Source organism: Neophocaena asiaeorientalis, unplaced genomic scaffold (assembly GCF_003031525.2).
Source record: "Neophocaena asiaeorientalis asiaeorientalis breed wild unplaced genomic scaffold, Neophocaena_asiaeorientalis_V1.1 scaffold367, whole genome shotgun sequence".
In the NCBI taxonomy this organism is placed as follows: Eukaryota; Metazoa; Chordata; class Mammalia; order Artiodactyla; family Phocoenidae; genus Neophocaena; species Neophocaena asiaeorientalis.
In genome coordinates, this window is record NW_020174043.1 from 382,349 (window position 1) to 394,423 (window position 12,075).

Consider the following 12,075-nt stretch of genomic DNA (forward strand, 5'->3'; position numbering starts at 1 on the left):
GAATGCTCCTGAATTCTATTTCATGATGACAACAGTAAAAGTAAATGTAAGTATTATTTTCTTTCCCTTCTATTCACATTCTTATAGCAAACTCCAGTATCTAAGAATAAGAATGAGCTTTTGTATACTAAATAGTAATTAAGATGACAAAAAATACAGTGCATGGAAACTAGCCCTCTTCTTCTAAACATGGTTCATCTATATAAAACTTTGATTTACTTTTTTTAAATTAATGCAGTACTCAGTACTAATTTGAAGTGAAGAGTGGGAAACTTTACTGATACAGAGTAAATCCCTCAAATTCTGGTGTGTGGAATAGAAAAATTGGCAAATAGACACAGTGGAACTTGGGGGACACAGAAACATGACTTGATTGAAGATTGTGGCATGAATATGAGTAACAATAAGCTTTGATAACTAAGATTCTGATCATATGAGAGTCTTACTTTGGTGTTTTGGTGCAGCTTATAATTTTGACTGAAGTTGAGGGGCTGATTTTTATAGAGGCAACCAGACTTAAAGCAAATGCTGAATACCTCGAAAATACCACAGACTTCAGTTCTCACAAAAGTGTTTGCTTCTGGGTAACACCAAAAGAACTGAGAAAGACATCCAAGGCAAAGACCATGGAAGACCAACCAAAGTTGGCCAGATGTTGGCCTCAGAAATGCTGGCTGATCAGGGTTCAGTAAGCAAACCACAGAAGCTGGGGTTGCAAAAACCTAAGATGCAACAGTCAATGAAATTGACCTCCATGCAAAACAAGCATTTTAAACAAGCATAGATTCTAAGCAGTCTAGATCTCAGGCTGCTGACCTTGAACTACATGAACAAAATTTGGCTTAATATTACAGGTAAGGTTGAGGCTGACTTAGATTGTTTAAGTATGGGTCAACTGAACATAACTGTTACCTTTAAACTTCAAAATCGCTGAGTCTTCTAGGCTGAAGAAGAGTAGGGAAACTCTTGAAAAATTTTATTGTGAGCCTAGATAGTCACCTTTGGTTGCTCAAATTCCATTCTGTTTGAGTCAAGAAGGAAACTTTGGATCGAGTTAACTGGATTCACATTCTCAACAGTCCCTTCCTCAAATTGTCTCTGTATTGCTTATCATATACAACATGAAGGTAATCTTCTTAATTTTAAACCGACTCACAGCCAGGGAGAGAAGAATAAAGCCACTGTAGCACAGGAATAAACATGTAATAAACTTCCACATGTAAGTGTGGAAATTATGACAGTTTAAAATTTACAATGGGGATTGAAAAAACAATGGAGTACAAAGAGGTTATAAAAATAAAAAGGATTTGAATATACTCTATGGAAAATGCCTCACATAAGACATTGACTGGAGCTATCGCTACTGTTCATTTCTAAATCTTGGGAGAAGGGGGCAATGTCTCTAATGTCAGTCTCTGAGGAAAGAGAGAGTGTGCAGAGGGGAAACCTCCTAACCCAGCTATTTAAAAAATGTGCAATGTCAAAATTAACCACTTTTATTTTTACTTCTTTTTTCTTTTTTTAATTAGTTATCTATTTTATACATATTAGTGTATATATGTCAATCCCAATCTCCCAATTCATACCACCACCACCACCCCTTCCCTCTTTCCCTCCTTGGTATCCATAGGTTTATTCTCTACATCTGTGTCTCTATTTGTGCCTTGCAAATCAGTTCATGTGTACCATTTTTCTAGATTCCACATATATGCGTAATGTGCCATATTTATTTTTCTCTTTCTGACTTACTTCACTCTGTGTGACAGTCTCTAGGTCCATCAACTTTGCTACAAATGACTCAGTTTTGTTCCTTTCTATGACTAACATTCCATTGTATATAGGTACCACTTCTTCTTTATCCATTCATCTGTCCATGGGCATTTAAGTTGCTTCCATGACTTGGCTATTGTAAAAAGTGCTGCAATGAACATTGGGGTGCATGTGTCTTTTTGAATTATGGTTTTCTCAGGGTATATGCCCAGTAGTGGGATTGCTGGGTCATATGGTAATTCTATTTTTAGTTTTATAAGGAACCTCCCTACTGTTCTCCATAGTAGCTGTATCAATTTACATTCCTACCAACAGTGCAAGAGCGTTCCCTAAAATTAATCACTTTCTTAAAGATTTCTATCAGTTCAATTTGAGTTCACACTGGCATATCTTCCCTTGGTTTTTGAAGATTTTTCTTAGTTTGCCTTCTTCTTTCACAATCTTAGTCTCTGCTATGGTCTTTGGAATTTGCTGGGTATAATATTAGGTTGGAATACTGGATTAACATTTTGAGGGGAGGAAGATTCTACTTGGGATAACTGTGTTGGAGTTGAAGTTGACTTATTTTCTACATTTGGCAGTGGATGGTGCCAAAGGTGAAAAATCAAGTGTGTCTTATTAACTTTCTAAGCTCTTTAAAACATGACTTAATAGATACTTTTAACTAAGCTGATTCAACTTTTAAGATTTTGAAGGAACCATACCCATTCCCAGAGAAAATAGCCCAAGAAGCAACTTCTTATAGAACTTGATTCCTCCTAGCCAACAAGAACTCTCAGGATGAAACTAAGCAGAAGGTGAAATTATAATAGACATATTTCTTTATCTTTCTAACTCATATATGGTTAAACATTGATTTCAGATTTTAATTCCTTCATGTTTGACATTATTATATTTTTATTTGCAAGATAATTGAATTTTTAGATTTTTTTCGACAAGAATTTGACAGGGTTTTTTTTTTAATTAAAATAAGAGGACACCCTATAGTTGACAATTTTATATTGGAATATCTTAGAATTATAATTTTGTGGTTTTCAGATCCTTTGATAGATGATACTGAATAATGTGGTTTGAAAAAATTGGGGTGGAAAATTGAAAGATGTATAATTTTGACTTTGGACATATACTGATTTTGAGGAAAAAGCTAGTTAACACATTATTCTGACCTATTTTCAGGAACATTTGCACAGGTCATAGGTGGTTTTAGGAGAAAACACAAAGGAGTCATGGATAACATGAGAGGACATTTCAGGGGTGGAAAGGAATATTCCCCTCAAGCATTCCACAGCTTTTTCTAAACCAAACCTATTGAACTTAATTTTGGACATGATCAACCAGCAGTGCAACCATCTTCCTCAGAGGAGGCCCACAGTCTATTAAACAGTCTTTACCTATGTTCATGAGGGCTTCTAAAGATCTTTGATGGGCATATTCAAAAATCAAATAATGTCTCATTCATTTTCATATATACTATGATAAAATTTAATAGATGGAATCAATTAAATGCATTGTACATGTGGAGTAATATATTTCATCTTTTACATTTCTATTTTCTGTCATCTTACCTTTTGTATAGTATCCACAGAGACACAAAAGTAGGTACTACTTTTTAAACAAATAGAAAATAACATTTAAAATTTTAACTATAAAAACCTCACCAATTAATAAAAATTGCTTTTAGATGCTTTTATCTTACCCCTAAAAATTTGAAACAAAAATATTTTTAACAATATATCAATTATCAATACAAAATATTTCTCAGTCTCCTATTTAAAAGGTAAACAAAGGCAAAGGGAAATAAAAATTAACTTGTTTTTGCAGAGTTTTGATTTTTTTTTTTCCCTTAGAATCGGCAGGATTCAGAAACATGATGTATTTCTCTATGGACTTGTTGTCTTTGGACAGGGATAATACAAAAATAGTAAGTGGACAAAGCTACAAAAGAGGCTAAGATTATCAGAAGAGGTATAAGATTAGGTCATTCAATTCTAAGATGTTAGTTTTACATAAATTTTAAATATTTTTAAAAGTTTTAAGATACTATAACAAATCAAGGCAAAAAAAAGTATACTTACTTCATTTTGTATTACATGGGAAAATTTGGGGAGTTAAAAATACCAAATTTTTTTGTACCACAATAAGGTTACAGAGTCTATAGCAAGTATTATCAAACACAGTTAATAAGAGCATAGTAGAAGTACTGAAGACAAATGAGTTAGTCTCTGAAAATGCATGTATTTTACACCCTAAACATGCTAACCTAGAAAATTATGGTAAAAACATAAATGCACAATTACATATTCTTTTAGCATTTAGAAGTGTGCCATCACGTTTCATATGACCCCTCGAAAACTTTGCTGTATATTTTTAACTGAAAAAGGAAAATTGTATCTTAGAATTATTATAAAAATAATTTTGACAATTACAGACCCTAGAGGGGCTTAGGGAATCCCAAAAGTTCTTGGAGTACACTGTGAGAAGTGATGATATAGAAACAAACACAACATCTAGAAAGATGGTTTGTTATGCTGCAATAGTTGTATGAGACAAATTTTTTACCAGAGTGTGGTACTGCTGGAAAAAAACAAAACAAAACAAAAATGAAAGCAAACAGCAAAACCTCACAACTTTGAGTTTTGGGTCTTGAGACCATGTCAGTAGCAGAATCTTGCAAAGTACTGAAGAGACTATTTGCAGGAGCTGAAAAATGGTGAAAAAAATGTTATAGAAGGCTGAAAAAATGGTAATCCATATAGTATAGTTGTGACACAACGGACAAGGCTTCTACTTCTAGTACCTTGGATCATAGAAAAACATGTACCTAATGAACTTTAAAATTTGAGCAATGAGGTTTCAGAAAAGAATGGTGACATATTATGTAGATTTTACAAGGTGCATATGATAGGATACTAGAAGATGAGAAAAACTAAATAGAGAATGGAAGCGATTACAAGCAAAACTTAGAAGAAATAGAAGGAGCTTAAAACTCTCTTGTTTAGAAAATAAAACTCTCTTATCTCTTCTCCCAACCCCTGCTTTTAGACAAAAATCCTTCTTAAAGTAAAATACAATCTGGGGCAAAGACAACTAGAGGCATAACTGTAAGTTCCTTGGTAATACCATTGAAAAAGTTAAAGAGATATGCCCTCTCAGGTAAAATGGCTTCTAGGATACCTAAGGGCATTATCTCACAGCATCACAAGCCCAGAGTAGCAATGGTTAGATATAAAGTCTGTGATAATTGCTTTTGACACATAGAATGGAATGCATTCAGATTTATAGGAAATAAGTTTTCAAGGGGACTGTATTAGCTCCATCTTTGATGAAAAGAGACTAAAACTTTTAGGATGGAAATATACCTTAGGCCCCCAAATTTCTCCAGGCTGGAAACAGGCTGAGAATGTTGCTCAAAGAGCATATAACCCAATGTCTTATTCAGAAGTGTCCAAGAAGGGGAAAAAGATGGGCTTCCTAGAGAACAGAAGGGAAGGTTTCAGAGAAAATGAACTGGAGAGTTGACATTGAGAAGTTGAACCAAAAGAAAGAACATTCCTTGCTCTGTACTTTGGGGCCAAAATGTGCCGGCTGGATTGCAAAATGACTGAGCCAGTGACAGTATCTGTCTCCCATTTTTCACCTAATCCAAGGGAGTGTTTATAAGTTATTCTCTCCCTTAGTCCACATTGTGCTTTTGGTGTGTGATGAGAAGATAAGTGGTCTTTTAAACACATAATCATCCAGATCAAGAGGAGCAACACACACGGTGCTACATCTGGACAAAATGTAAATCACAAGATCTTGAACTCCAAGTTTAATGCTATGATCTGATGAGATTTTTGTGGTCCTTGGAGAAATGTTAACATATATTATATATAGGAGGGATATAAGTAATTTTGGTCACAAGGTGAATTGAGGTAAATTAATTTCATTGATGCATTGTTACTTGGCTTGGAAAGTGGGAGAGTTATTCTGTAATTTGCTTTACCCAATGGGAACTTTTCAATAGCAGCATAATCAGAGACCCGAAAAGCATGTGCTGTGGTTCAATCCTCATTTCACTGTTTTCCATTTTGCCATATCCATAAGAAAATGTCCAGGATGGCTGATTGCAGACATATAATAGACATGTGGAAAAGACCTAGAACTTTATTTCAAGGTCTTAAATTTTATTTTAAATAATAGCGATAAAGATTTAGGAAACTAAAATTAAAAATGTACCATTTTAAATACAATTAAAACATATCAAGTATATAAGAATAAATATAAATTAAAATATGTAAGATCTTTCATAGAAATTTATAAAATAATATCAAAAGAATTCTAAGATCTAAATAATGGAAGCATATATGGTGTCTATGATTTGGAACACTCAACTTATAAGATTTGCAACTTGTCTTACACAAAGTTAAAAAACCAGGGAAATGCAATGATATTCATGGAAGTCTTTTTATGTGTTTATGCATGTTAAAAAGGACAATTGATTATACCAATTATTTGTAAATGCAAAGGGTAGAAAATAACTAAGACAATTTGTGCAAGACAGGATGGAAATACTAATCTAACCAAACATCAAAACTTCTTATAATGTTTTGGCAATTAAGAAAGTATGGTTTTGGTGCAGGGATAGGCAAAAAGACCATTAAGATAAAGTACAGTCCAAAACTAGATGATTGCATATCTGGTTTATGAAAAATAAACACAATATGCATTTGAGAAGAGCGGTTATTGACATTGTCTTCAAAAAACAATGTGGGTCAATTGGATTAGCAACATAGAAAATAAAGAAATTTGATCTTTACCTCATACCATATACAAAACCCTAACTTAGTTAGATTTGTAAACCTAAATGTGTAAAGGCAAAATTGTGAAGCTTTTAGCATATGATATAGTTGAATATTTTTATTGTCTCCTAAAAGATGAGTTTTATAAAATAAAATAAAAATACCAATTACAAATAAAAAGCTTAATAGATTGGTTAAATTAAACAGGATTTCATGCTACCATAACACCGTTAAGAGATTAGAAAGAAAAAACAGGAGTGGGAAAAAATATTTGCAACACAAACAAATCATAAAAGCTGGTATCCTAAAGATATATGTTAAAAATCAATAAGATAATGAAGTGCAATTGAAACCCTGGACAATTAATTTATCATTTAAGTTATTAATGATAAATTAATATATTTATATATAATAAATGTATTATATATTAACATTTTATGTATAATTAATATATTTTATTAATACTTTATTAATATATCATTTAAATTAATTACATGAATTAATAATGTAGATATGTCAATTCACATTAATCTATAAACTCAATATACCCTTAATTAAATTTAGTGGAAATTGTAAAAACTGGTTCTAATATTTATATAAATTCCAGTGTCAAAATAGCCAGGATACATTTACAGAAATACAAGGTAGTTGGCAATAATTATATTAAAGCTACATTAATTAAGATAGTGTGATATTGGTACAAGAATAAACAAAAAGATCAGAGGAGCAGAGAGACCAGAAACAGACCAAGCATACTACATAGGCATTTTATATGCAAGAAAAAGTGGTAAAACAGAGAAATGCATTCAGTAAATAGTCCTATAAAAATTGGAGAGCCATGTGGGAAAAATGCCTACATCACACCATTCACAAAAATAACTTTTACTAAAATAACTTTTAAGCAGATATTATATACAAATTGAAAGGAAAAATAGCTTCTAGTATACAATGTAGAATACTGAATTTTTGGTTGTGCTTAAATGTATAGTAATTATAGTGTCATTTTACTATTTAAATTATCTTGCCAAAAAAAATTAGCCAAAGGGATATGAAGATTTTTGGTAACTTGGATTTTATCTTCAATAACGAACAATAGCATTGCAGGAGTCCAAACCATGAAGCTCAGAAAAGTCTACATTAGAATCATATTTGCAGTGTGATAGGCCATAGCAACCACAAAAATAACTAAATACCCCTTTTTCTGAATAACCAATAAAATAGCCCCACTTTTAGACTACTGTTTTGTAGATAAAATTTATTTTAAAATCTAATCACTAAACTGCCATGATTTCTTCACAGCATCTAAGAGATAACCATCTCTCCTTTATTTAATCCCTCCTTAAAACCCCCCACCAAAATCTTAAATCTTAGAAGAGGCCTCCCTACTCCAGCTTTCTTGGGACACCTTCATTTCCTCTAGAGTGTACTTTCTTTGTTATATCAAACTCAATAAACTTAATTTTATTAAACATAGATGTGTTCCTAGTGGTCTTTACTTCTTGGCTTTAACAACCAAAGAGGAAATTGTGACAGAGAGTATTTAGACATCTTCATGTTACAGTGTGAATAGGTTATTTGATTATGTGACTGGTTTTTAAACTTCCAAATTCAATACATACATTATTATAGTATAAAATAGTGCTTTATATATTTTATCAAGAACAATGTTAGTTTATTTTAGTAATTACTTAGTGATTTATGATGATTGAAATATAAGCTATAGTTCCAAAAATAAGTTAAGCTTACTTGAAAGGCACAATTCTGTCACTTAAAAATGTTTGAATTTACAAGAAAACTTATACCTACTAAATCACAGACACATATTTAGGTTATAATTTGTTGTAATTATATGTCTCCTTAGGGAGAACATGTGTCTGCTACAGAGGTGTTGGCAAGCATTCTCAGCGTTGTGATTATACCATTTACAATGCTCCTTCCTAATTCAGAGGGCAGGCACATTTTTCTTACTATGTTAATTAGTTTCTCTTCAATAATCCAGATGTCTTGTTTATATAATTTATTCTTTCCTGTTGACTTTTTAGTAATGAGATTAATCCATCTGTTTTCCCTGCTTCTAGTTTAATATCATGCTTCTATAATCATCCCCTTTAAAATGAGAGTGAAAACCTCATTTTACCAGCTTCTGTATTCTTCAAACATGGAAGTTTCGCGTTTTTTTTTGTTTTTTTTTTTTTTATGGAAAAGTCACTGGGCAGACTTTTTAAAAAGTTTTTACATTACCCTCACCTTATAATTGTACAACAAAAATCTCATACCAGTACAAACACAGAAATAATGCACTATTGTACCGTAGTACTATTGTAGTAAAATGTAGAATTAGATATTCCCTTGAATGTGACTGGATAGTGACGTAAGAATATAAAACCAAATGAAATGCATATATTTCCTCTGTTCATTGTTTGTTTACCCACTTCCATTATAGATTTGCTCCTTTTACTCATGAACCCATGTTTCATAGGCATTTGCATGCCCATGAATGAATGAACTCAGAAGATTTTCAACCAAACACACACTGAAAAGTAATAGTGGCTTGTTTCAGCAGTGGTTTTCAAGGTGTGCATGGTTTAACTAGTGTAGATTTAATTAATTTGTTAATCAAAGATTATTAATGGGCTCACCACTATTATTCAACATAGTGTTGGAAGTTTTACCCACAACAATCAGAGAAGAAAAGGAAAAAAAGGGAATATAAATTGGAAAAGAAGAAGTAAAGCTGTCACTGTTTGCAGATGACATGATACTAAACATAGAAAATCCTAAAGATGCTACCAGAAAACTACTAGAGCTAATCAATGAATTTGGTAATGTAGCAGGATACAAAATTAATGCACAGAAATCTCTGGCATTCCTATACACTAATGATGAAAAATCTGAAAGTGAAATTAAGAAAATGCTCCCATTTACCATTGCAAGAAAAAGAATAAGATATCTAGGAATAAACCTACCTAAGGAGACAAAAGACCTGCATGAAGAAAATTATAAGACACTGATGAAAGAAATTAAAGATGATACAAATAGATGGAGAGATATACCATGTTCTTGGATTGGAAGAATCAACATTGTGAAAATGACTCTACTACCCAAAGCAATCTACAGATTCAATGCAATCCCTATCAAACTACCACTGGCATTTTTCACAGAACTAGAACAAAAAATTTCACCATTTGTTTGAAAACACAAAAGACCCCGAATAGCCAAAGCAATCTTGACAAAGAAAAACAGAGGTGGCGGAATCAGGCTCCCTGACTTCAGACTATACTACAAAGCTACAGTAATCAAGACAGTATGGTACTGGCAGAAAAACAGAAATATAGATCAATGGAACAGGAGAGAAAGCCCAGATTTAAACCCATACATACACAGTCACGTTATCTTTGATAAAGGAGGCAAGAATATACAGTGGAGAAAACACAGTCTCTTCAAAAAGTGGTGCTTAGAAAACTGGACAGCTACATATAAAAGAATTAAAATAGAACACTCCCTAACACCATACACAAAAATAAACTCAAAATGGATTAAAGACCTAAATGTAAGGCCAGCCACCATCAAACTTTTAGAGGAAAACATAGGCAGAACACTCTATGATATAAATCACAGCAAGATCCTTTTTGACCCAGCTCCTAGACAAATGGAAATAAAACCAAAAATAAACAAATGGGACCGAGTGAAACTTAAAAGCTTTTGCACAGCAAATGAAACCATAAACAAGATGAAAAGACAACCCTCAGAATGGGAGAAAATATTTACAAATGAAGCGACTGACAAAGGATTAATCTCCAAAACATACAAGCAACTCATGCAGCTCAATATAAAAAAAAATCAACCCAATCCAAAAATGGGCAGAAGACCTAAACAGACATTTCTCCAGAAAAGATATACAGATTGTCAACAAACACATGAAAGAATGCTCAACATCATTAATCATTAGAGAAATGCAAATCAAAACTACAATGAGATATCATATCACATCGGCCAGAATATCCATCATCAAAAAATCTACAAACAATAAATGCTGGAGAGGGTGTGGAGAAAAGGGAACCCTCTTGCACTGTTAGTGGGAATATAACTTGATACAGCTACTATGGAGAACAGTATGGAGCTTCCTTAAAAAACTAAAAATAAAACTACCATACGACCCAGCAATCCCACTACTGGGCATATACCCTGAGAAAACCATAATTCAAAAAAAGTCACATACCAATATATTCATTGCAGCTCTATTTACAATAGCCAGGGCATGGAATCAACCTAAGTGTCCATCAACAGATGAATGGATAAAGAAGATGTGGCACATATATACAATGGAATATTACTCAGCCATAAAAAGAAACAAGTTAGGTGTAGTGAGGTGGATGGACCTAGAATCTGTCATACAGAGTGAAGTAAGGCAGAAATATATGCTAACACATATATATGGAATCTAAAAAAAAAATGAAATGGTCATGAAAACCTAGGGGCAAGATGGGAATAAAGACACAGACCTACTAGAGAATGGACTTGAGGATACGGGTGTGGGGGGAAGGGTAAGCTGGGACAAGGTGAGAGAGTGGCATAGACATATATACACTACCAAATGTAAAATAGATAGCTAGTGGGAAGCAGCTGCATAGCAGAGGGAGATCAGCTCTGTTCTTTGTGAGCACCTACAGGGGTGGGAAAGGGAGAGTGGGAGGGAGGGACACGCGAGAGGGAAGAGGTATGGGGACATAGGTATATGTATAACTGATTCACTTTGTTATAAAGCAGAAACTAACACACCATTGTAAAGCAGTTATACTACAATAAAGATGTTTTAAAAAAAACAAACAAATATACTTAATTTAAAGCACTGTTTAAAAAAATATTATTAGTGGGATGTACACAAGGAAATTCTAAATACAGACATCTGTCAAACAATTAAAAGTGATTTGGGTTGGAATGTGTCAATTAAGATTTCCAAGATGTGTGACTGTCTAGATTGGCATAACAAGCAGCCATCAATCCATACTGCCAGTGAAATATAATCTTCTACATTTAACCAATTTTATAATGAAATTCTTTTATTTTCTCCAATTTGAAGCTAATTAAAAAGGAAAGTTTAAAAAATAAACATTAGGAGTTCATTGAAGGTACCTTATTTCTGTGCTTTCCAAATGCAATAAAATTATAATTTCAACACTGGGCTTAATAATTTTTTTCTCTTCAAAATATTTTTATTCCATTATATTAACATCATCTTTTATGATCATTGTTCTAAAATGCATTTAAATATTTAACAGAAAAATAACCAATGATAATTCTTGTTTATTCATAATACATTTTACCTGCTCAATTCAGTTAATTTTTTCAGAAGAAAAGTTTGAATCATTATTTATCTAGTTTTCAAAAATATTTCTTTGCAATTTTTATGGAAAACATAAACTATTAATTTCTGTTTGGGGAAAGAAAGTGATATATAATCCAGCTGGCCATCCATAGCTGCAGAATCCCAGAAGCAGAACCTGTGGATAGTATGTCATTTTAT